The sequence below is a fragment of the Camelus ferus genome, chromosome 9 (assembly GCF_009834535.1).
Source record: "Camelus ferus isolate YT-003-E chromosome 9, BCGSAC_Cfer_1.0, whole genome shotgun sequence".
Taxonomy (NCBI): Eukaryota; Metazoa; Chordata; class Mammalia; order Artiodactyla; family Camelidae; genus Camelus; species Camelus ferus.
Genome location: NC_045704.1, coordinates 27,887,102 through 27,914,216, shown reverse-complemented (window position 1 = coordinate 27,914,216; position 27,115 = coordinate 27,887,102). Strand labels below are relative to the sequence as shown.

The 27,115-nt window shown below is 39.6% G+C and overlaps 1 long non-coding RNA gene and 1 pseudogene across 1 annotated transcript in view; one reads left to right on the top strand and one right to left on the bottom strand.

Moving 5' to 3' along the window:
* LOC116665732 overlaps positions 1-26,879 on the bottom strand; it is a 28,731-nt gene extending 1,852 nt beyond the window's left edge. The window contains exons 1-3 of the long non-coding RNA XR_004322382.1: positions 26,862-26,879; positions 24,612-24,613; positions 10,873-10,887 (exon numbers count right to left, since the gene is read on the bottom strand). This is a non-coding gene — a long non-coding RNA (uncharacterized LOC116665732). The remainder of the gene's footprint in view (positions 1-10,872; positions 10,888-24,611; positions 24,614-26,861) is intronic.
* Positions 13,022-24,448, top strand: LOC102506984 (annotated as a pseudogene).
* Positions 26,880-27,115: the final 236 nt, after the last annotated feature.

The window sequence follows — 27,115 nt, the reverse complement described above, 5'->3', positions numbered from 1 at the left end:
GAGAAAGGTCTTTGGCAATGTAGTCCATTCCCCTCTCTTTTTTGGAAGCTAAGGTTCAGAAGGATAAAAGCACTGCATGGGGCCAAACAGCCCCCATGGCCAAGCCCTTTCCCGCAGCATCTCTTCCTCAAACCACTCCCTCTTCCATGAATACTTCCATGGATGCATTGTTTATTTCCATCCAGAACTCCGTGGGGGGGTTGTTTTCTGTCAAATGACTTGCTTGCCCTCATGCTCGGCCCTGCAAATATTTGCTACTTGCACTAGTAGGGGCCTTGGGAACAGGAATCTTTGGGGCTCAGTCTCATCAGGGAGGCCTAGAGGATTTGGGCAAGAAAAGGTTCCTCTTTGCTTATAAATAGTTAAATGATTTTAAAATAAATTGTTTTTGTTTGGGTTGAATACATGTGTTGGAAATCAGGAAAAGCAGGATAAGATGACTTCCAATTCCGTCCCTCATTCCTGTTGCAGAATTGAGAGACCTCAAGTTCTTCCTGGGGCATTCTATCTCTTACACATATCTTCACTGTGCTGAAACCTGTGGTAGAAACACGTGCTCAAGGGCCCTTTTCTTTTTACATAAAAAGTATTTTTCAAGCACAGTGTCAAGGATATATGATTTGTTTGGAAACTTGAATTATTCAAGGACTATTTACTGACATTTCAAGTTTCTTTCTTTTTTTAATCTTTGTCTTTTCTCTCTATCCCCCTTTCCCCTTTTGTTTTTCTCCCCTCTTTCTTGTTTTTAAGAACATTCTTGCCGATCACCCTGGCCACACGGCTTCCCTTGGGAGGATTCTTCCCTGAGCTTGGCCAGCCCTGTAGCGTGGGATGCTCAGGGCACAGTTCCTGCCTCGGGAGCCAGCCCTGGGCTGGTCTTCACATTGCTCGGCTTGAATGCACAGTCACAGGTCTGAAAAGCTTGGTCAGAACTGGCTGCAGCTCCTGGGACAGAAGCCAGTGAAGGATGAGGTGCTTATGAGATCCTGATGTTCTGGAAGAAGAACCAGTCATTTGCATGAATTAGAATAGACAGAATAGGTGTTGGTCTCAGGGGACAGGGAGCTTTGGGTTCCGTCACTCTCCCTGGAGGAAGGCAGGGCAGGGCATTCATTTCTTGGGGACCTTGGGCTGGAGGAGGACAGACTGGGTGTAGTACCACAGGGACCTAGCCGTCTGGGCTTGGAGGGCAGTGGGCAGGGAGGACTGGTGCAGAAGCCTTTGATTCTTATTTATCTCTCAGGAGCCACAGACAAGCCCAGATACTAGCCATCAGCGGCCCTGCCCTAGCAAAGGCAGGCCTGCCCTGTCCCATCGTGTCAGGGGAAGGGCCAGTGAGGTAGTCCCTGCAGTTAAAAGGAGAGTGACACCTGAAATAATCCTTTATTCCCAAGTGGAATCATGGTGACTCCAAAAAACAACTGTATTGGAAGAAAACAGCCAACATTTAAATAACATCTTGGAAAGGGAGCAAGGAGAATTATAATTACTAGCTAGTTAATTGGCCTCATTCTTCTGGGGTGGGAATTCCTGTATGTTATCTCCACTGCTGTTAACACAGAGGAAAAGGAGATCCTCAGAAAAAAGCCAGTCTGTGTGTGTGTGTGTGTGTGTGTGTGTGTGTGTGTGTGTGTGTGTGTGTGTGTGTAGGGGGCATGGTCTGGGGTAGCATGGAGACTTAACTAGTGCTGCATATCTGCTAGGGGATTTCCACAGTATCTCGAGTCACCTCCAAGCAGGAGTCTGCCTCATTTATAAAACAAAATAAAACAAATGGCCTAGGAAACCCAGTTTTTGTTTTTCTTTTTGTTTTGGAAGTCATCAGTTTTATTTTATTTTATTTTATTTTATTTTATTTTATTTTATTTTATTTTATTTTTCATTTTTATTAGGTTAAATTTACACAGTTAGACTGCACATATATAATAAATTGCATATAAATACATGTATACAATATACTGCTCATACTTTTAAATAATTTACATATATATACTGTTCATTGTTTCTAAGAACAGTTTGGAGCTTTAGCTTTATAAACTTACATAATTATCAAAGGAATAAAGCCAACCACAAAATAAGAATCAACAGAATGCAGTAATGCAATCATAAAGGACAGTCAAATGTGCTTAATATATTCAAGAAATCAATCATCTAAGTTATAAATAATAAGTAGTTCACTTGTGTCCTTGTTTTTTAGATTCCACATATAAGTAATAGCATATGGCACTCATCTTTCTCTGTCTCTTACTTCACTTAGAATGACAATCTCCAGGTCTATCCTTGTTGCTGCAATGGCATTATTTTACTCCTTTTTGTGGCTGAGTGGTATTCCACTGCATATATATACACACACACACACACACCACAATATCCTCCCCATCCAGTCATCTGTTGCTGAACATTTACATTGTTTCCATGTTTTGGCTATTGTAAATAGTGCTGCTATGAACACTAGGGAGCATGTGTCTTTTTGAATTATATTTTTCTCTGGGTATATGCCCAAAAGTAGGATTGCTGGATCATATAGACTTCCCTATGATCCAGCAAATCATTTTTTTGAGTACATGTTCTGTGTGAGACTCTCTGCTAGGCACTGGTGTGGTGGGGACTTAGAAAGAGGTAAAGGAGGAGACAAACTCTACAGCTCCCAGGCTAAGGTGATGTTGTGTACGATCCTTGGGACATGGCTAACAGTTCTCTCTGAAGCAGTTTTCCTTTCCAGGCTGTTCAGACTCTTAGTAATTTTGATCCTGAAATGTTCAGGGCTGAGAGTTCTGAGGGAGTAGAGTTACCTATACTCAGGGCAGCCAGGATATGTGGGACAGGCCTGTGCTGGCTGTAAGGGACAGAGATCTAGGAAGGTAGAATTCCCTCCCAGACTGACCAACGTTCAGTCACAACCTCCACTTGGAGCTGAGAAGGAGGACTGAGCCCCACCCAGACTGCAAGGATGGTGGCTGGAGGAGAGATGAGGGTCCAAGAAAAATCAGATACTGAACAAGACAAAGGAGAGGGAATGGTGCTGGAGGAGGAAAAATCAGAGCTGTGTACTTCAGAGGGAAGCTCCCTAAAAAGGGTGGGGCTTGGGTGGTTTTGAGGATGGCTAGGATTCATCTAGAATGGAGAGGGCTTTCCAGGAAGGGGGTCTGGAATGAGAAAATATGTGACATGGGAATGTGAGTGGTATATTTGGATCACAGAAAGGGAATGATTTGATGCAGTGGCGTGTTTGTGAGAGGTCACTGGAGGTTGGATGTATTGGCTGGATCTAAGCCATGGAAAGACAGGGTGTGGAGAAGATGGGATTTTGAAGGAAAGTGGCATGGTGGGGGCTGATCTTTAAGGAGATCAACTTAGCAAATGATGGCCTGGATGTGAGAATGAGAGAGGAGTGAGGTAGACAGGGGTGGGACAGGTGGGGATAACAGGGAAGGAGGAAAGGAAGAAGTATCGTTTAGCTGTTGCCACAGTAATGCTGTGCGATGACCACTCCAGAGCTCAGTGACTGCAAATAGCAGTCATTTATTCTCACTCGTCGGCAGGTTGGCTGGGAATTGGCTGATGAAGTTGGGGTCAGGTTGGGACCAGGCCTGTTCCATGTATCTCTCATGTTCCTTGAACCCACAGGCTAGCTGGGGGATGTTCTCATGGTGCTATCAGAAGCGTAAGAGCAGATAAGAGCCCAACTGTGCAACACGTTTCAAGTCCCTGCTTGTGACACATCTGCTAATGTACCATTTGGCAAGTCAATGGTCCAGCCCAAAGTCAAAGGGAAAGGAAGAACACTCCACTTCTAGTGAGAAACATGGCAAAGTCACTGTATTCCCCTGAACACAGACAAAGATAAAGGATTGGGGACACTGGTCTGTCACTGACAAGGCAAAAAATTATAGGCCATTTATTTTTCAAAATATATTTTCTCTGTAGTGGGATTAATCACAGGGTTCTCCTCTCCCTGTAACATTGTGATTTTTAGCTTTAATTTTATTTTTAATTACAAAATGTTGCCAAAAATGCATAATAAAATATAACATGGTAAAAATAGAACAGATCCCTGTGAACCCAGCTTTCTGATTCTACAGATGTTAGTATTTGCTTTACATTTGCTTTCCTCTCTTCCCTCAAGAAATAAAATATTGATTCTACCCGGGGGTTCATCCCAGCATTTCTCACCTCTCTCTATTCATGTTTTTATACCTGTTTTAGTTTCTTTAAACATGATTTTTTTTTTTTTTTTGCATTTTGACTTTTATTTTTTAATTGAAGCATAGTCCGTTTACAATGTTGTGTCAGTTTCCGGTGTACAGCATAATAGTTCAGTCATACATAAACATTGATTAAACGTGTTTTTCCTAAAGAAAAAAAGTTTTTGGTGGTTTTCATGTGTATCTCAGGGAAAAGGCAACAGGCTTTCGTGACTTTATCAGAAGAGTCCACCAGAGGGCAGTAAGACCACAGGAAACAATATGGGGTCCAGGGAGGGAACAAACATTTCTTTCCCTGTCTCTCTGCCTGCTGTCTCTGTTTCTCTGTATCTCAGGCTGGATGTGAGGCTATGAGAGTGTGCACATGGGCCAGCTCCCCACTGTGGGTGACTGTGTGTGAGGACTCCCCTGCTGCCTGTCCCTGCCTCCCAGCCCCTCCCTCTGTCCCTCCACCCAACCTGACATTTAGTCTCTGTCTTGATCTCACTGCCCTTCTCCATCTCTGTGTCTGGTATTTGTAGTGGTTAGACCTGAATTTCCGCTCCCAGTTTGTAAGCTGCGCACTGAATTCTGCAGGATTCAAGAGGCTGGGAAGCTCCTGCCTGGCCGTGGGGAGGGCAAGATCTGTTTTCCCTGCTCTCAAAAAATCTGCACCAAGTAAAACTCTACACTGAGCAGATTTATTTGTAACTATTTATTAATTGGTATTAATTGGTTTTGTTTGGAGGCTAAGAATCTTGAATGAGAAGAGGTCCCGGCTCTGTTGTAAAGGCCTGTGTTGATTTACTCTGTGTGTGTGTGTGTGTGTGTGTGTGTGTGTGTGTGTTTGTGTGTGTGTTTGTGTGTGTGTGTGTGTGTGCGCGTAGGTGTGTGGCTCTGTGTGTAGGAGAGTGTGAGTGTCAGCCTGTGTATAAACGTCCATGGCTCTGTGTCTTGCTGTGAGTGTGTGGACCAGTGTCCACATTTGGTGGAGGGCAGGAATGTCAGTTTTGTGTTTGTTCTCTGAGTGGAAGTGTATAAACCGGAGCTGGAATTGAGGATCCTACTGCCAGGTTATCTCTTGGAGCAGCCCGGGCTGTAGGACAGCTGGTGATAACAGGTGATAGATTGATAGACCACATGGAATTGAATTCTGACCTCCCAGGGATAGTATTTCAGTGCTTCTGTAGGAACATTAAGGCACAGAATGCTGTCACTTGGTAGAATTGGGGAATCTCAGAGAAGGATGAGCCCTTGGGGACCTCTGGGCCAGCCTTCCCCTCACATTCATTGCAGGCTTTTCAGTCTCAGGACCCCCAGTCTCTCTGGTGATTAGGTGGCCTCTTTTGATCTGTTATTTTGCAAGTTGGGTGCACGGTGAGGGGCTCAGCGGCACTAGTTAGTCCAATTCTGGTTCAAAGCCTTTCAGAGCCCACTGGCAACAGCAGGTAGAGCGGTCTGGAGCCTGCCCTTCTGCTGCGAGGCCCACCCAGCTGGACTGGAGGTGGGGCCCTTGCCAGGCTGTCCACGGTGTCCTCCCTGAGAGACCACCTCCCGGGAGGCAGGAGGGCCCGCTTGACCTGACCTCACTCACTTGCACCGTTACTTACACCCTTTGTGGCCAGTCCTTCTGGTGCAGTTGTGGGCAGGGTGTGAGTGCAGGTGTGGGACCTGGCTGGTTGATTGAGGAGTCTGTCCGAGGTGAAAGGACAACCTTATCGTATGAGTTTGCCAGGGCTCTATGACAAAGTACCACAGACTGGATGGCTTCAAACTTGAGAAATTTATCTCATCACTGGAGGCTGTTAGTCCCAAATCAGGGTGTTAGCAGGGCCATTCTCCCTGTGAAATCTGTGGGAGAATCCTTCCTTGCCCCTTTCTTGCTTCTGGAGGTTTGCAGGCGTCACTGGTGCTCCTTAGCTCACAGCTAGCTATATAACTCCCATCTCTGCCCTCATCCTTGGGTGGCATTCTCCCAATGTTTGGCTTCACACAGCCAGCTCTTTGTAAGGACACCAGTTGTACTGGCCTGAAGGACCACCTAGTCCAGTACTACCTCATCTTCACTAATGGTATCTGCAATGACCTTATTTCCAAATGAGCTCACGTTCTGAGGTCCTGGTGGTTAAGACTTCAACCCACGATGTGAATCATCTCACTAATTGTCTCATGATTCTTTCAGGACCCAGGCTTTCAGATAAATACACAAACATATTTCAGAACAGTGGAGCCCTATTGGTCCCTCCCCCATTCTTCCATCTCTCTCCTCCCTGTATTAACACAGTTGCCAGCAACACAATCCCAGCTTTGCTAGTATCTCCACATGAGAGCAAACAAAGTGTTATGAAACTGCAGAGGACTGAGATATTGCTGGTAGCACTGCATGTCTTCCCTGGTGATCTGTGCCCCCACAAAGCACTGTGACAGCCCATCGATCCCAATGGTGGTGAGGGGACAACCACTACAGCACAAGGGTCACTTGAGACAAAAGGACTTCCTGCCCCCTTATGCCAGGACAAGCTCAGATTTCAAGGTTCCTTCTTCCTCTCAGGAAGTGAACTGTCTCATTTTTAAAGGTGCTGTTAACCTGTTCTTTTCCATTGCATTTCTTTTTTTTTTTGAATTCTTATTTCAAGATGGTTTTTATTTATTTATTTTTTTATTGCGGTATAGTCAATTTATAATGTTGTGTCAATTTCTGGTGTACAGCACAATTTTTCAGTCATACATGAACATACCTATATTCATTTTCATATTCTTTTTCACTGTGAGCTGCTACAAGATCTTGTATATATTTCCCTGTGCTGTACAGTATAAACTTGTTTATCTATTCTATATATACCTGTCAGTATCTACAGATCTTGAACTCCCAGTCTGTCCCTTCCCACCATTCTCCTCCCTGGCAACCACAAGTTTGTATTCTATGTCTGTGAGTCTGTTCCTGTTTCATTTTTAAATTCATTTGTTTTCTTCTTCTTCTTCTTTTTTATTTTTTTTTGATCCCACATATGAATGATATGATATAGTGTTTTTCTTTCTCTTTCTGGAAGCATCAATATTGTTAAAATGGTCACACTGCCCAAGGAAATCTACAGGTTTAATGCAATCCCTATCAAATTACCCAGGGCATATTTCACAGAACTAGAACAAATCATAATAAAATTTATACGGAACCATCAAAGACCTAGAATTGTCAAAGCATTACTGAAGAGAAAGAAAGAGGTTGCAGGAATAACTCTCCCAGATTTCAGACAATACTATAGAGCTACAGTCATCCAGACAGCATGGTATTGGTACAAAAACAGACATATAGACCAATGGAACAGAATAGAGAGCCCAGAAATGAACCCACAAACTTTTGGTCAACTAATCTTTGACAAAGGAGGCAAGAACATACAATGGAATAAAGAGAGTCTCTTCAGCAAGTGGTGTTGGGAAAACTGGACAGCAGCATGTAAAACAATGAAGCTAGAACACTCCCTTACACCATATACAAAAATCAACTCAAAATGGATCAAAGACTTAAACATAAGACAAGATACAATAAATCTCCTAGAGGAAAACATAGGCAAAACATTATCTGACATACATTTCAAAAATTTTCTGCTAGAAGAAATAAAAGCAAGAATAAACAAATGGGACCTAATGAAACTTACAATCTTCTGCACAGCAAAGGAAACCATAAGTAAAACAAGAAGGCAACCTATGGAATGGGAGAAAATTTTTGCAAATGAAACCAACAAAGGCTTGATCTCCAGAATATATAAGCAGCTCATACGACTCAATAAGAAAAAAATAAACAACCCAATCCAAAAATGGGCAGAAGACCTAAACAAGCAGTTCTCCAAGGAAGACATACAAATGATCAAGAGGCACATGAAAAAATGCTCAATGTCACTAATTATCAGAGAAATGCAAATCAAAACTACCATGAGGTATCACCTCACCCCAGTCAGAATGGCCGTCATTCAAAAATCCACAAATGACAAATGCTGGAGAGGCTGTGGAGAAAGGGGAACCCTCCTACACTGCTGGTGGGAATGCAGTTTGGTGAAGCCACTGTGGAAAACAGTATGGAGATTCCTCAAAAGACTAGGAATAGACTCACCGTATGACCCAGGAATCCCACTCTTGGGCTTGTATCCAGAAGGAGCCCTACTTCAGGATGACACCTGCACCCCAATGTTCACAGCAGCACTATTTACAAGAGCCAAAACATGGAAACAGCCTAAATGTCCATCAACGGATGACTGGATAAAGAAGATTTGGTATATTTATACAATGGAATACTACTCAGCCATAAAAACCGACAACATAACGCCATTTGCAGCAACATGGATGCTCCTGGAGAATGTCATTCTAAGTGAAGTAAGCCAGGAAGAGAAGGAAAAATACCATATGAGATCGCTCATATGTGGAATCCAAAAAACAAAAACAAAAACAAACAAACAAACAAACAAAAACAAAGTGTAAATACAGGACAGAAATAGACACATAGACAGAGAATACAGACTTGTGGTTGCCAGGGGGGCGGAGGGTGGGAATGGATAGACTGGGATTTCAGAATTGTAGAATGGATAAACAAGATTATACTGTATAGCACAGGGAAATATACACGAAATGTTATGGTAGCTCATAGAGAAAAAAATGACAATGAGTGTGTATATGTCCATGTATGACTGAAAAATTGTGCTGAACACTGGAATTTGACACAACATTGTAAAATGATTATAAATCAATAAAAATGTTAAAAAAAAAAAAGAATGACAGTCTCCAGAGACATCTATGTTGCTGTAAATGGCATTATTTTATTCTTTTTTATGGCTGAGTAGTATTCCATTGAATAAATATACCACATATTCTTTATCCAGTCATCTATCAACGGACATTTAGGTTGTTTCCATGTCTTGCCTATTATAAATAGTGCTGCTATGAACATTGGGGTGATATATCTTTTGAATTAAGATTTCCTCTGGATATATGCCCAGGAGTGGGATTTCTAGATCATATGGTAAGTCTGTTTTAAGTCTTTTGAGGAATCTCCTTACTGTTTTCCATAATGGCTGCACCCAACTACATTCCCGCCAGCAGTGTAGGAGGGTTTCCTTTTCTCCACAGCCTCTCAAGCATTTATTGTTGTGGGCTTTTGAATGATGACCATTCTGACTGGTGTGAGATGATACCTCATTGTAGTTTTGATTTGTATTTCTCTAATAATTAGGGATATTGAGCATTTTTTCATGTGCCTATTGATCATTTGTATGTCTTCACTGGAGAAATGCTTGTTTAGGTCTTCTGCCCATTTTTGGATGGGGTTGTTTGTTTTTTTCTTATTAAGTTGTACAAGCTGTTTATATATTCTGGCAATAAAACCCTTATCATTTTCATCTTTTGCAAATATTTTCTCCCATTCTGTAGTTTGTCTTTTTGTTTTGCTTATGGTGGAATTGATATAATTTTATATTCTACGCTTTTATGTAACATTATACCATATGTATTTTTCAGTTTGGCATAATCTTTTATCTTTCTATTACAATGATTAATAATAATAATAACAACAACAACAACAACAACAACAACAACAACAACAATAATAATAATAATAATAATTTTAATTATTCTCCTCCCTTTGGGTAACCAGTATGAATAGCCTGGTGGGGAATGCTGATGCTGTATGTCATCTTGCTTGTTTGTGGTAAATCAGTCTTTCCTGTGCCTTTCAGCAAACTGGCAATGCTGAGTGTGGGCGTCAGAGGGAGGGTTGTAAATGCTGGAAGAGGCTTAGAGAAATCTAGTCCCAGTTCTGCATTGTTGGCTGAGGAATTGGAGCCCAGGGAGGGGGACTGACTTGAGCAGCTAACTCACTCAGAAAGCTGGTTTTGGGGAAAGGACCAAATCCAAGCCAGCCAGCTCCTGTGCCAGAGACAAGTTTCTGTCATGACTGTAAGCCTACTATGGAGTGTTGTTAAACTTCATGCTCTTATCAGGTACTTGAGAGTGAGAATGAGGTGGGGAGCAAATGGTATGAGGTCTGTAATGTTGGTGCTTAGATTATTGTCCAGACTTCTAAGAATATAGTTATAGCTTGTAATAACCTTTAATGAAAACAGATATATGTGTGTGTATATACATATATATATATACACACATACACACACACACGACTAGGACATAATGCTGTACACCAGAAATTGACACATTGTACCTGACTGTACTTCAATTAAAAAAGAAAACTCTAAGAATAAGGTTTAGTTTTTATTTTTTTTAAACTTTTTAAATTGGTTTATAATAATTTTCCAATGTTGTGTCAAATTCCAGTGGAGAGCCCAATTTTTCAATTATACATGAACATATATATATTCATTGTCACATTTTTTTTCTCTGTGAGCTACCATAAGATCTTGTATATATTCCCTGTGCTATACAGTATAATCTTGCTTTCTATAAAAATTATTCAAGGACCGACATAGTGCCTGCTCTGTACTAGGCACTCGATTAATCTATGTGGAGTGATTGAAAGATGGAAATGCTAGGCTGTTCATACTTAATGTTATTTCTAAGATGGCTAACCTTATATATTGTGAGTATAATAGTGGACCTGTTAGTAGCAGGGATGTGTAAGTAATAGGGATGTGTTAGTAGTAAAGAAAATCAGCATAGTCTGAAAGCATGAATTTGATTCTCCCACAGGTGTAGTCTTCAGCTGAGTGAAATTTCATGGCCCTGTCTCTGCTGTATGGGACACCTGGAATGAAAGGCAGTAGTAATTTAGGTATTCTCTAGCTTTGCGGTTCTCTCCTGAAACATAGATGGTCCATCTGCAGTTGCACAGGGTCCCTGAAAGTACTCTCACCCCAAAGGCAGGCAGTCAGCTTTCCAGTGTTTATGAAGTACTATTTACATGGCAGGCTTTGTGTGAAGGAATTGGGTGAGCAAAACAGGCATGGTCTCTGCCCTCAAGGAATTTGTAGTCTTATGTGGGAGACAAGAATTAAAAGAGTCAAATTTTTAAAACAAGTGATGACTGTTTTTTGAGGGCTAGGAAGAGAAAGCCCAAATGCTATGAGAAAGTAGCAAAGATGTCCATTTTGGGGGGATCAGGGAAGACTTCTCTGATGATGTTGCTTTTAGGAAGTTGTCTCTGAAATTTGAATGAGAGTGAATGGAAGTTTTTGACCATCTTAATTTTACAAGTGAGAAATCATCCCCAGAATGTCTTTCATGTAATAAACACTCAATATAATATGTAATAATGATTACAATAATAAACACTTTAACATCCATTATCTCCTGCACTTTTCACGATGCTGTAGGCCCATGAGTAGACTTGATGAGTATTGTTATTCCCATTGTACAACTGAAGCTTCATCTTAGGCTCAAGTGGTTATATGATTAAGTGAAATGGGTCATTTTGCCAGTCAAAGACACATCTGAGATTGAAAGCTGTTTTTCCTTACTGCTACATCAATACTCATTTCTCCAAAGCTATTTTGGAAAAGAGCATGAAGTGATTCATGTTTATACATCATCTTCGTGAACATGTAAATTGCTTGAGGGAGCTTCTCCCACAGTTCTGTAAAGCAGTCAAGCCCTTGTGCTGAGCTCTGGGACATCTCTTGTGCATCTTGTTAAATTCAAATATGGTATGGCCTGTTTGGAAAGCAGATGGAGTTGGGCACAATATGCCTCTTCCTTTCCCCTTGTGATTCTGTCATTTCTTAAAGATTCTCATAAAACTAATGACAGGCTAAGGCAAGAAGTCACATTACACTTTATAATGGGCTAATTAGGTAAATATATTAAAAAGTGTTCCCCATAGAGCTATTTCATTGTTGCACTGTTGGTAATCAGCACTTGTCTTCGAAGTGTTAGAATATCAAAAGCAAAGCTGCTTGTGTTGCTGAGTTATGTCATACCAGTGAAATGAGTTAAGTGGAGCAGTGGGAATGCTCTGCTTCTATTATTGCTCAAGTCCTTTGAAGGGGTACTTTGAGGCTAGTACTTTGGTTGTGGCTGATCTTTTCAGCGTTGGAGTGAACATAAAACTCCCTCCAGCCCACAGCATAGAGTTTCTTTACCTAGAGGAGATATTTATGGGCCAGTGCTGGAAGGTGGGGTCTAGATGAGAAGCTTTTGGAGGTCAAGGTGGGTTTCCCTGTGGTTCTGAATCAACACATCCATCCATGAACACCAAACCCCTAGGGAGACATCAGGTACGCTAAGATTAGAGGTTGACAGCTCTGCTTCACAGAAATTGAGAAAATTCTGTGGCACTGTTTGCCTTTGATATGCTTCAAGCTGCAAATGTAAGTAGAAGTTAGTTTCTGGGTGACTGGACCATAACAAGGGAAGAAAGGAAATGAAGGAGCACTTGGAGCACATCCTGGGTTCAGGATACCCAGGGAAGACTCTCAGATTCACTGCTAGCTCATCTTTATGACCTGGTAGGACTCCTGATTTTTAAACAACAGTGTCTAATTTATGCAAAAAGGAATGTGTGGGAGGTATGATGAAGGTTGAAGAATCAGTTTTGGTAACGATAAGGACTGTGGGCATTTGAGATATCCAACAGGTGGAAATCATAGTCCTTGCCATGTGGCCATCAACATCTGATGAGCTGCTGCCACTGCAATGGACAACCTAAATTAATGTGGATTCTAAATATTTCAAGTCCTAGTAGGAACCATCTGATTAGGTGGGACTGGACTGTGTGTCCATTCCCTTGGTGTGCCCTTTTACTCTCTCTTGTGGGAGGCAAGATCCTGGTTGTGGCTGGTGAGCCAGATGCAGTCCTTGCCCTCTCAACTCTCTAGTAATTGAGGTTCTTATCCTTTAAGATGATTGAAGAAGTGCACCGTGGAGACGAGGAGGTGGAGACTTTCACTTTCCAGGCAGAAATTGCCCTTTTCTTGTTTGTTTATTTATTTATTTATTTATTTATTTATTTATTTATTAACATTTTTTATTGATTTATAATCATTTTACAATGTTGTGTCAAATTCCAGTGTAGAGCACATTTTTCAGTTATACATGAACATATACATATTCATTGTCACATTTTTTTCTCTGTGAGCTACTATAAGATCTTGTGTATATTTCCCTGTGCTATACAGTATAATCTTGTTTATCTATTCTACAATTTTGAAATCCCGTCTATCCCTTCCCACCCTCTGCCCCCTTGGCAACCACAAGTTTGTATTCTATGTCTATGAGTCTATTTCTGTCCTGTATTTACACTTTGTTTTTTTGTTTTTGTTTTTTAGATTCCACATATGAGCGATCTCATATGGTATTTTTCTTTCTCTTTCTGTCTTACTTCACATAGAATGACATTCTCCAGGAAGATCCATAATGCTGCAAATGGTGTTATGTTGTTGGTTTTTATGGCTGAGTAGTATTCCATTGTATAAATATACCACATCTTCTTTATCCAGTCATCCATTGATGGACATTTAGGCTGTTTCCATGTCTTGGCTATTGCAAATAATGCTTCTATGATCATTGGGGTGCAGGTGTCATCCTGAAGTAGGGTTCCTTCTGGATATATGCCCAGGGGTGGGATTGCTGGGTCATATGGTAAGTCTATTCCTAGTCTTTTGAGGAATCTCCGTACTGTTTTCCACAGTGGCTGCACCAAACTGCATTCCCACCAGCAGTGTAGGAGGGTTCCCTTTTCTCCACAGCCTCTCCAGCATTTGTCATTTGTGGACTTTTGAATGACGGCCATTCTGACTGGTGTGAGGTGATATCTCATTGTAGTTTTGTTTGTTTGTTTGTTTGTTTTTAAACATTTTTTATTGATTTATAATCATTTTACAATGTTGTGTCAAATTCCAATGTTCAGCACAATTTTTCAGTCATACATGGACATATACACACTCATTGTTACATTTTTTTCTCTGTGAGCTACCATAACATTTTGTGTATATTTCCCTGTTCAATACAGTATAATCTTGATTATCTATTCTACAGTTTTGAAATCACAGTCTATCCCTTCCCACCCTCCACCCCCCTGGCAACCACAACTGTATTCTATGTCTATGGGTCTATTTCTGTCCTGTATTTATGCTTTTTTTTAATATTTTTTATTGATTTATAATCATTTTACAATGTTGTGTCAAATTCCAGTGTTCAGCACAATTTTTCAGTTATTCATGGACATATACACACTCATTGTCACACTTTTTCTCTGTGAGTTATCATAACATTTTGTGTATATTTCCCTGTGCTATACAGTGTAGTCTATTCTACAATTTTGAAATCCCAGTCTATCCCTTCCCACCCTCCAGCCCCTGGTAACCACAAGTCTGTATGCTCTGTCTGTGAGTCTATTTCTGTCCTTTATTTATGCTTTGTTTTTGTTTGTTTGTTTTTGTTTCTGTTTTTGTTTTTTAGATTCCACATATGAGCGATCTCATATGGTATTTTTCTTTCTCTTTCTGGCTTACTTCACTTGGAATGACATTCTCCAGGAGCATCCATGTTGCTGCAAATGGCGTTATGTTGTCGGTTTTTATGGCTGAGTAGTATTCCATTGTATAAATATACCACATCTTCTTTATCCAGTCATCCGTTGATGGACATTTAGGCTGTTTCCATGTTTTGACTATTGTAAAACATTGGGGTGTTATGAAAATTGGGGTGCAGGTGGCATCCTGAAGTAGGGTTCCTTCTGAATATAGCCCAGGAGTGGGATTCCTGGGTCATACAGTAAGTCTATTCCTAGTCTTTGGAGGAATCTCCACACTGCTTTCCATAGTGGCTGCACCAAACTGCATTCCCACCAGCAGTGTAGGAGGGTTCCCCTTTCTCCACAGCCTCTCCAGCATTTGTCATTTGTGGACTTTTGAATGACGGCCATTCTGACTGGGGTGAGGTGATACCTCATGGTAGTTTTGATTTGCATTTCTCTGATAATTAGTGATATTGAGCATTTTTTCATGTGCCTCTTGATCATTTGTATGTCTTCCTTGGAGAACTGCTCTTTTAGGTCTTCTGCCCATTTTTGGATTGGGTTGTTTATTTTTTTCTTATTGAGTCATATGAGCTGCTTATATATTCTGGAGATCAAGCCTTTGTTGGTTTCATTTGCAAAAATTTTCTCCCATTCTGTAGGTTGTCTTTGTGTTTTACTTATGGTTTCCTTTGCTGTGCAGAAGCTTGTAGGTTTCATTAGGTCCCATTTGTTTATTCTTGCTTTTATTTCTTCTAGCAGAAAATTTTTGAAATGTATGTCAGATAATGTTTTGCCTATGTTTTCCTCTAGGAGGTTTATTGTATCTTGTCTTATGTTTAAGTCTTTGATCCATTTTGAGTTGATTTTTGTATATGGTGTAAGGGAGTGTTCTAGCTTCATTGTTTTACATGCTGCTGTCCAGTTTTCCCAACACCACTTGCTGAAGAGACTCTCTTTATTTCATTGTATATTCTTGCCTCCTTTGTCAAAGATTATTTGACCAAAAGTTTGTGGGTTCATTTCTGGGCTCTCTATTCTGTTCCATTGGTCTATATGTCTGTTTTTGTACCAATACTGTGCTGTCTTGATGACCGTAGCTCTATAGTATTGTCTGAAATCTGGGAGAGTTATTCCTCCAGCCTCTTTCTTTCTCTTCAGTAATGTTTTGACAATTCTTGGTCTTTGATGGTTCCGTATAAATTTTATTATGATTTGTTCTAGTTCTGTGAAATATGCCCTGGGTAATTTGTTAGGGATTGCATTAAATCTGTAGATTTCCTTGGGCAGTGTGACCATTTTGACAATATTGATTCTTCCAATCCAAGAGCATGGAATATCTTTCCATTTTTTAAATTCTTCTCTAATTTCCTTCATCAATGGTTTATAGTTTTCTGTGTATAATACTTTCACCTCCTTAGTTAGGTTTATTCCCAGATATTTTATAACTTTGGGTGCTATTTTAAAGGGGATTGTTTCTTTACTTTCTTTTTCTGTTGATTCATTGTTAGTGTAAAGAAATGTAACTGATTTCTGAATGTTAATCTTGTCACTTGCTACCTTGCTGAATTCTTCAATCAGCTGTAGTAGTTTTTATGTGGACCTTTTAGGGTTTTCTATATATAGTAACATGTCGTCGGCATATAGTGACACTTTTACCTCTTCTTTTCCAATTTGGATCCCTTTTAATTCTCTCTCTTGCCTGATTGCTGTGGCTAGGACTTCCAAGACTATGTTGAATAGGAGTGGTGATAGTGGGCATCCTTGTCTTGTCCCAGATTTTAGTGGGAAGCTTTTGAGTTTTTCACCGTTGAGTACTATGGTGGCTGTAGGTTTGTCATATATAGCTTTTATTATGTTCAGATATGTCCCCTCTATACCCACTTAGGCGAGAGTTTTTATCATAAATGGATGTTGAGTTTTATCAATTCCCTTTTCTGCATCTATTGAGATGATCATATAGTTTTTGTCCTTTCTCTTGCTGATGTGATGTATTACATTGATTGATTTGCATATGTTGAACCACCCTTGTGTCCCTGGGATGAACCCCACTTGGTCATGATGTGTAATCTTTTTTATGTGTTGTTGGATTCTATTTGCTAATATTTTGGTGAGAATTTTGGCGTCTATGTTCATCAGTGATATTGGCCTATAATTCTCTTTTTTTGTAGTGTCTTTGCCTGGTTTTGGTATCAGGGTGATGGTGGCTTCATAGAATGAGTTTGGGAGTATTCCCTCCTTTTCAATCATCTGGAAGAGTTTGAGAAGGACTGGTATGAGTTCTTATTTGTATATTTGGTAGAATTCCCCAGTGAAGTCGTCCAGTCCTGGACTTTTATTTGTAGGGAGGTTTTTTTTTTTATTGCTATTTCTATTTCCTTTCTAGTGATCAGATTGTTCAAGTGGTCAGTTTCTTCTTGATTCAGTCTTGGTGGACAGTATGTTTCCAGAAACTTGTTCATCTCCTCTAGGTTATCCAGTCTGGTTCCATATAGTTTTTCATAATATTCTCATATGATATTCTGTATTTCTACTTTATTTGTTGTAATGTCTCCATTTTCCTTTCTTATTTTGCTAATTTCTGCTCTCTCTTTTTTCTTCTTTATGAGTTTGGCCAGAGGTTTGTCGATTTTATTTAGTTTTTCAGAAAACCTGCCTTTGGTTTGGTTGATTTTTTCTGTGGTCTTGTTAATCTCTATTGTATTTATTTCCTCCCTGATCTTTATAATTTCCTTCCTTCTGCTGCCTTTTGGGGCTTTTTGTTCTTCTATTCTAATTCATTCAGCTGGTGTGTTAAATTGTTTATTTGAGATTGTTCTTCTTTTTTGAGGAAGGCCTGTATCACTATAAACTTCCCTCTTAGCACTGCCTTTGCTGTGTCCCATAGATTTTGAGTGGTTGTGCTTTCATTGTCATTTGTCTCAAGGTATTTTTTAATTTCAGCTTTGATTTCCTCATTGACCCATTGTTTTTTCAATAACATATTGTTTAATCTCCATACTTTCCTTTTTTTCTCCTTTGTTTCTCTGTTGTTGATTTCTAGTTTCATGGCATTGTGGTTAGTAAAGATGCTTGAGATAATTTCTATCTTCTTAAAATTGTTGAGGTTTCTTTTGTGCCCAAGTACATGATCAATCCTGGAAAATATTCCATGTGCACTTGAAAAGTATGTGTATCCTATTTTTTGGGGGTGTAATGCTCTGAAAATACCCACCAAATCTAATTTTTCTATTGTATTGTTTAATTTCTCTGTTGCCTTATTTATTTTGCCTTTATATATTGCCTTATTCTGGAAGAGCTGTCTAGTGATGTTATAGTGGTGTTAAAATCTCCAACTATGATTGTACTCCCATCAATATCCCCCTTTATCTCTGTCAGTAATTGTTTTATGTACTTAGGTGCTCCTATATTGGGTGCATATATATTAATGAGTGTAATATCCTCATCTTCTATCACTCCTTTAATCATTATAAAATGTCCTTCTTTATGGCCTTTGTTTTAAACTCTATTTTGTCTGAAATCAGTACTGCAACACCTGCTTTTTTGGCTTTTCCATTTGCATGGAATATCCTTTTCCATCCTTTCACTCTCAATTTATATGTGTCCTTCTCCCTCAGGTGAGTCTCTTGTATGCAGCATATTGAAGGTTCTTGCTTTATTATCCAGTCTGCCACTCTATGTCTTTTGACTGGAGCATTTAGTCCATTAACATTTACAGTAATTAATGATAGATGTGTGTTTATTGCCATTTTGAACTTACCTGTGCAATTGAACTTACCTGTGCAATAAACAACAAAAATTGTTTATTGCCATTTTGAACTTACCTGTGCAATTGATTTATTGCCATTTTGAACTTACCTGTGCAACCTGTTTGTTCCTTTCTTTTTCCTTTTGTGGTTTGGTAATCTTCCTTTGTATTATCATGGATTTTATTTTGTTTTTGTGACTCCCTTGTAAGTTTTTGGCTTGTGGTTATCCTTTTCTGTAAGTCTATTAGCCCATTACTATATCTCAAACGCATCCTACCAAAACCAAAAAATTTTAAAAAAGAAAGAAAGAAAGAAAAGAAAATACTGTATATTTTCTTGCTTCCCTTTCCCACTCTTAATGATTTAAATGTTTTCTTTTACAATTTTGTGTTTATTTTATTTGTAATTCATGAGTTATTACCTTTCAAGTTTTGAGTTTCTCATTTCTGTAGCATCCTGCTTCTTTTCTATTTAGAGTAGACCTTTCAATATTTCTTTTAGCACGAGTTTAGTGTTGCTAAACTCTTTCAGTTTTTGCTTCTCTGTGAAATTCTTTCTCTCCCCTTGTATCCTAAAGGATAGCCTTTCTGGATATAGTATCCAAGGCTGCATCATTTTTTCATTCAGGACTTTGAATATATCTTCCCACTCCCTTCTGGCCTGTAGTGTTTGTGTAGAGAAATCAGCTAAGAGTCTAATGGGGATTCCCTTGTAACTCACTCTTTCCTTTCCTCTTGCTGCCCTTAGGATCATTTCTTTATCTGTGACTCTGGCCATCTTGATTCTGATATGTCTTGGTGTTTGTCTGTTTGGGTCCTTGCTGTTTGGGACCCTTTGAGCTTTCTGTACTTGGATATCTGATTCCTTCTTTAAGTTTGGGAAGTTTTCAGTCATGATTTCTTCAAAAACCTTTTCAATCCCCTTTGATCTTCTTCCCCTTCTGGGACCCCTATTATGCAAAGATTGGCATGCTTTATGTTATCCCATAGGTCCCTTATGCTGCTTTCATTTGTTTTTATTTGTTTGTCTTACAGTTGTTCTGATTGTGTGCTTTCTGTTGTCCTGTCTTCTAGGTCACTAAGTTGTTCCTCTGCATTATCTAGTCTGGTTTGCACAGCCTTTTGATCTGTTCTCATCTCAGCCAGTGAGTTTAGCAATTCTGCTTGGTTCATCTTTATAGCTTCAATTTCACTTTTGACATATTTTATATCTCCAGACACTACCTCTTTTAGTTCCTTTAGTACTTTGATCACTCCTTTTCTGAAATCTTGATCTAGTAGGCTATTGATGTCTATTTCATTGATCATTCTTTCAGGGGATTTCTCTTGTTCTTTTAATTTGGGGTGGTTTCTCTGCTTCTTCATCTTGCTCATATGACTCTGGTACTGTGGCTTATGGAGTATCAGTTATCTATTATAGTCCTTGAGGGAGTTTATTTATTTATCTATCTAATGTCTATATAGGAATTAAACGTAAAAAATAAAAAAAAGGAGAGAGAGAGAGAAAGAATTTTAAAAGGAGGGAGAATAAAATGTTTGAAAACAGTATGTAATCAATTACAGAAGCACAATTTGAATTGGACTGGCTTTCGAGTTGAGAATTTTTTTCCCCTAAAAACCCTTAAAAAGAAAAAAAGGAAAAAAGATCCAAAAATGATATTTGAATCCTATTTATAATCTATAACAGGAGGTCAAAACCAAAATAAATGAAAATGAAATCAGGTGGATTTTGTTTTTAAAAAAATGATAATAATATAACTATTTTAACAGAAAAATTTAGAAAGAAATTAAAACTAGAAGCACATACAATTGTTTAGAAAGTAGAAATTAAAATGGTAATAGAAAATAGAACAGATTAAAAAAAGATAAAGAGATAATTTTAAGAGAAGGGTGGGAAAAAAAGGCCTGAAAATAGTGTATACTCAATTATAGAAGATCAATTTGAATTAGAGTAGCATTCGAGTTGAGATCTTTTTTAAATCCCTCAAAAAAAAAAAAAAACAGAAAAAAAGATCAAAAAATGACACCTGGTGCCCATTTACAATCAACAATACGAGATCAAACCCAAAAGAAGTGAAAATGCAATCAAGTGGATTCTCTTTAAAAAACAATATAACTACTTTAAGAGAAAAACCCAAAAGGAACCAAAACTAGAAGCATACACAACCGTCCAGAAATTAGAAATCAAAAATGTAATAAAAAATAGGACAAAAAAAAAAAAAAAAAGAAGATATGATAAAGAGAGAATTCCGAAGAAGGGGAGGGAAAAAAAAAGGCCTGAAAACAGCATACAATGAACAACTGAAGAGTAAGTTGAAGCAGAACAGCAATCGGCTTGAGACGTCTCCCAAAAAGCTCCAAAATAGGACAAAAGAGGAAAAAACACATTTGAAACCTGTGTACAATCAACAACAGGCGATCCAAACCAAGAGAGAGAAAAATGACATGACGTGGATCTTTCAAAATAACAACCATACCATTTTAAAAGAAAAATTCAAAAGGGACTATAACTGGGAGAATATACAACTGTTTAAAAAGCAAAAATCAAAAAGGTAACAGAAAATACAACAGGCAAAAACAGATAAAAAAAAAGGGGGGGTGGGGTGGGGGTGTTGTCCTGGAGACTGTGTGCTCTTAATGAGAAGTCTGTCTTTGCCCTGTTTCGCGAGCTCGGCTTGTTGTTTCCCGAGGTCCTCCATTGGTGTCCTTGTCTGTGCTGCTCCCAGTGCCTGTTGGCAAGAAGATCGCGCCCCCTTCCAGCACAGCATTCCTGCCAGAAAAGCGGGGAGCCACCCACCGTCTCCTGGCGCGGGTTGCTCCGCGGCTCAGTGCCGCTCCGCAGGCGGGCCCCGGGAAGACTGCGGAACAGCCCCGCCCCTGCTCCGTGTCCAAACTCAGCTCCTTGTTTGTTCTGACGGCGGGAACTTTGCAGGCACCAGGGCTTAAGGATCCTATCTGATTGGGCTGCAAACAAGTCACTGGCCTCCGAGGCCAGGCCGCCAGGCGCAGACTCAGGTTTCACTCCCGCCCCCACCTGGGTGCCAAGCGCCGGAGGATATGGCAGCTGCGCTTGAGCCCTGCCTCTCTTCACCGAAAACCTTCCCTGGGTTTATATATCCTGAGATGGGGATATGCACCCTTCCCCCCAGGGCACATCAGCCCTGCTGTTTCATGGAGGGCCCAGGTAGTTCTGCCCTGTGCACCCACTCATCCACGTTGTGTAGCCCCCTGCTGTCCCCTGGGGCTGCCTCAGTGCAGCCATACCCGTCCTCCGCCTGGCTCGGGCAGCCTGTCCCAGCCCCCAGCTCCTGGCTCGGATCTTGGGCTGGGTGTCGCAGGGACCCTCTATGTCCATTCAACCCAGTTCTGTCAGTCAAGGGCTGCTCCATACAGATCCGAACCTCAGAGGCTCCCCCTCCATTCTGCTGGCCTCTCTGTTGAAGAGGGGGAGACCCAACGAACGGGCGCCAGTCCTCCTTTGCCGCTCCCTCCCCGCGGGACCGATCCTGCACTGTTTTGCCTTTTCATCTTCCTTTTTTTCCCCCCTTTTTCCTACCAGATTTTTGGTGTCTTTGTCTTTTGAAGAGGACAATGTTCTGTCAGAGTTCTGCAGGTGCTCTGGTTGGCTGAGTGGGCCTGTAGATGTAATTCTTGGTGTATCTGTGGGAGAAAGTGAGCTACGTGCTTCCTACTATTCCACCATCTTGACCTCGTCCTCTTCATGTCTCTTATTATCAATACCTTCTATTCCAGCAAGGAAATTTTTCTATGGGAGTTGATAAGTAGTGCTTCTGATGCCTTGGACAAGATTTGTTATGAAAGCCTGACAGACCCTTCCAAACTGGACAGTGGTAAACAGCTAAAAATTGACATCATCTCCAACCCCCAGGAGTGCACCCTGACTATAATAGACATGGACATTGGCATGACCAAAGCTGATCTCATAAATAACTTGGCAAGAATTGCCAAGTCTGGTACTAAAGCATTTATGGAAGCTCTCCAGGCTGGTGCAGACATCTCCATGATTGGGCAGTTTGGTGTTGGCTTCTATTCTGCCTACCTAGTGGCAGAGAAAGTGGTTGTGATCACGAAACACAATGATGATGAACAGTATGCCTGGGAGTCTTCTGGGAGTTCCTTCACTGTATGTGCTGACCACGGTGAGCCTGTTCGCCGGGGTACCAAAGTGATTCTCCACCTTAAGGAAGACCAGAAAGAGTACTTAGAAGAGAGGTGGGTCAAAGAAATGGTGAAGAAACACTCACAGTTCGTAGGCTATCCTATCACACTCTATCTGGAGAAGGAACATGAGAAGGAAATCAGTGACAATGAGGCAGAGGAAGAGAAAGGTGGGAAAGAAGAAGGTAAAGATTATTTGGAGAAGCCCAAGACTGAAGAGGTTGGCTCAGATGAGGAGGAGGATAGTGGCAAGGATAAGAAAAAGAAAACAAAGAAGTTTAAGGAGAAATACATTGATCAGGAAGAACTGAACAAGACCAAACCCATTTGGACCAGAAACCCTGATAGCATCTGACCCAGGAAGAATACAGGGAGTTCTATAAGAGGCTTACCAGTGACTGAGAAGATCACTTGGCAGTCAAGCCTTCTCTGTGGGAGGTCAGTTGGAGTTCAGAGCACTGCTATTCATCCCCCATCAGGCTCCTTTTGACCTCTTTGAGAACAAGAAGAAAAAGAACAACATCAAACTCTATGTCCGCCACGTGTTCATCATGGACAGCTGTGATGAGTTAATACCCGAGTACCTCAATTTCATCTGTGATGTGGTTGACTCTGAAGACCTTCCCCTGAACATCTCCCAAGAAATGCTCCAGCAGAGCAAAATCTTGATGGTTATTCATAAAAACATTGTTAAGAAGTGTCTTGAGCTCTTCTCTGAGCTGGCAGAAAATAAGAAGAACTATAAGAAATTCTATGAGGCATTCTCTAAAAATCTGAAGCTTGGAATCCATGAGGACTCCACTAATCAGTGATGCCTTTCTGAGCTGCTGCACTATCACACCTCCCAGTCTGGAGACAAGATGACTTCTCTTTCAGAGTACATCTCTAGCATGAAGGAGACCTGGAAGTCCATCTATTATATCACTGGTGAGAGCAAAGAGCAAGTTGCCAACTCTGCTTTTGTGGAGTGAGTACAGAAGTGGGGCTTCAAAGTGGTGTACATGATGGAGCCTACTGATGAGCTACTGTGTGCAGCAGCTGGAGTTTGATGGGAAGAACCTGATCTCTGTTACCAAGGAGGGTCTGGAACTACATGAGGATGAAGAGAAGAAGAAAATGGAGGAGAGTGAGGTCAAGTTTGAGAACCTTTGCAAACTTATGAAAGAAATCTTGGATAAGAAGGTGGAGAAGGTGACAATCTCAAATAGGCTCATGTCTTCACCCTGCTGCATTGTGACTAGCACCTATGGCTGGACTGCCAACATGCATCATGAAAGCCCAGGCACTTCAGGACAGCTTGACCTTGGGCTATATGATGGCCAAAAAACACCTGGAGATCAGCCTCAACTACCCCATCATGGACACCCTGAGGCAGAAGGTGGAGGTGGACAAGAATGCCAAGGCCATCAAGGACCTAGTGGTGCTGCTATTTGAAACTGCCCTACTCTCTTCTAGCTTCTCACTTGAGGATCCACAAACCCACTCAAATTGCATCTACCTCATGATCAAGCTAGTCCTGGGCATTGATGAAGACGAAGTGACAGCAGAGAAACCCAGTGCTGCTGTTCCTGATGAGATTTCCCCCCGTTGAGGGTGATGAGGATGTCTCTCATATGGAAGAAGTAGATTAGGAGTTTTTAGCTGCAGATTTTGTCCCATCTCTGGATAGTGTCTCCATGGCTCCCCCAGCTGCAACCTTGCGTGGCTCTGGCCCATCTGGTTCCCTTTGCTGATGTTTAGTGGTTTTATTTCTGTCTTCTAAGGCAGGATACATGGGCCTCAAGCCCTGTCCCTTCCCGATTTGACATAGGGTTTGGATGTTGTGTTGTGTTTGTTTTTGTTATGAAATCAAAGTATGCAAAATAAAGAAGATGCAGTTTTATACAGTTAAAAGTAATGTTTTTTCTTTTCATTATTACTACTTAAAATGTTTTTTTTAATTGAGGTATAATTTGACATACAACATTACATCAGTTTTGGGTGTACAACATAATGATTCAATATTTGTACATATTGCAAAATGATCACCATAATAAGTCTAGTTAACATCTGCCACCATACATAGTTACAGATTTTTTTTTAATGATTGTGACTTAAGATTTACTCTGTTAGCAACTTTCAAATGTGCCTTACAGTATTATTAACTAGAGTTGCCATGCAGTACATTATATCCCCATGAGCTATTTATTTTATAACTGGAAGTTTTTACCTTTTAACTCTCTTCACCAATTTTGCCCACCCCCACCCCTTGCCTTTGGCAACAGCCAATCTATATTTATGAGTATTTTGTTTTTTAGATTTCACAGATAAGAGAGATCTATCGTATTTGTCTTTCTTTGTCTGACATTTCAATTAGCATAATGCCCTCTAGATCTATCAATGTTGTTGCAAATGATAAGATTTCATTCTTTTTTATGGCTGAGTATTGTTTCATCTATATCTATATCTATATCTATCTATCTCTATATATCTATGTGTATGTCTATCTATCACATTTTCTTTATCCATTAATCCATCAGTGGACACCTAGGTTATTTCCATATCTTGGTTGTTGTAAATAATGCTGCAGTGAACATGGTAGTGCATGTGTCTTTTCAAGTTAATGTTGTCTTTATGTTTCAGATAAATACCCAGAAATGGAATAGCAGGGTCATATGGTAGTTCTATTTTACATTTGTGAGGAAACTTCATACTTCTTTCCATACTGGCTGCATCAATTCACATTCCCACCAACAGTGAGCAAATGTCTTCATTTCTCCATATCCTCACCTGTACTTGTTATTTCTTGTCTTCTTGGTAATAGTCATTCTAAAGAGTGAGGTTTTGATTTGCATTTCCCTGATGATTAGTGATGTTGAGTATCTTTTCATGTACCCTTTGGCTTTCCGAATGTGTTCTTGGAAGAATGTCTATTCAGATCCTCTGTTCATGGATCAGATTGTTTGTTTGTTTGTTTGTTTGTTTGTTTGTTTCTTTCTGTTTTGCTTTTGAATTATATGAGTTCTTTATATATTTTATATATTAACTTATCAAATATGTGATTTTTCAATATTTTTTCCTATTAAGATTATCTTTTCCTTTTTTTAATGATTTCCTTTGCCATGTAGAAGCATTTTAGTGTGATATAGTCCCAGTTGAATTTTTGCTTTTGTTGCCTTTGTTTTCAAAAAAAAAAAAAATCACTAAAGTATGCCAATACCATACTCTTTTAATTCCTATAATTTTGTAATATAGTTTGAAATCAGGGAGTGTGATGCCTCCAGTTTTGTTCTTTCTCAAGATTACTTTGAGTATTTGAGATCTTTTGCAGTTTTATATAAATTTTAGACTGTTCTATTTCTGTGAAAAGTGCCTTTAGAAGTTTTATTTTTTGATAGAGAATGCACTGAATCTGTAGATTGCTTTGGGTAGAATGGAAATTTTAACAATATTAATTTCTCCAATCCATGAGTATGGGATATCTTTCAATTTATTTGTATCTTCTTCAGTTCTTTTCATCAGTGTCTTATGGTTCAGTGTACAGGTCTTTCACCTCCTTGGTTAAATTTATTCCTAAGTATTTTATTTTGATGCTATTATGAATGGGATTCTTTTCTTAAATTCTCTTTCTGATAGTTTGTTAGTAATATATAGAAACTCAGCAGATTTTTGTATATTGATTTTATATCCTGCAACTCTAATGAAATAATTTGTTAGTTCTAATGTTTGTGTGTGTGTGTGTGTGTGTGTGTAATCTTTAGGGTTTTCCATATATAATATCATGTCACCTGAAAATAGTGACAGTTTTACTTCTTTTCCAATTTGGATGCCTTTTACTTCTTTTTCTTGCCTAAATGTTCTGGTTAGGACTTCCACTACCATACTGAATAAAAGTGATGAGAGAGGACAACATTGTCTTATTCAGCTTTCAGCTTCACCATTGAGTATGATGTTAGCTGTGGATTTGTCATATATGGGCTTTATTATCATTAAAGTATGTTTCCTCTATATCTACTTTGTTGAGAGTTTTTTCTTAATCATAAATGGTAGTTGAATTTCATCAAATACTTTCTCTGCATCTATTGAGGTGATAATATGATTTTTATTTTTTTATTGAAGTATAGTCCGTTTACAATGTTGCATCAATTTTAGTATACAGCACAATGTTTCAGTCATATAGGAACATACATATATTCATTTTCATATTCTTTTTACCATAAGTTACTATAAGATATGAATATAGTTTCCTGTGCTATACAGTATAAACTTATTTTTTATCCATTTTATGTATATTAGTTAGTATCTGCAAATCTAGAACTCCCAATTTATCCCTTCCCATTCCCTTCCCCACTGGTAAAAATAAGTTTGTTTTCTATGTTTGTGCATCTGTTTTGGTTTTGTAATTAGTTCACTTGTCTCTCTCTGTCTCTCTCTTTTTTTCAGTTTACACATATAAATGATATCATATGATATTTTTCTTTCACTTTCTGGCTAACTTCACTTAGAATGACATTCTCCAGGAGGATCCATGTTGCTGCAAATGGTGTTATGTTGTCGATTTTTATGGCTGAG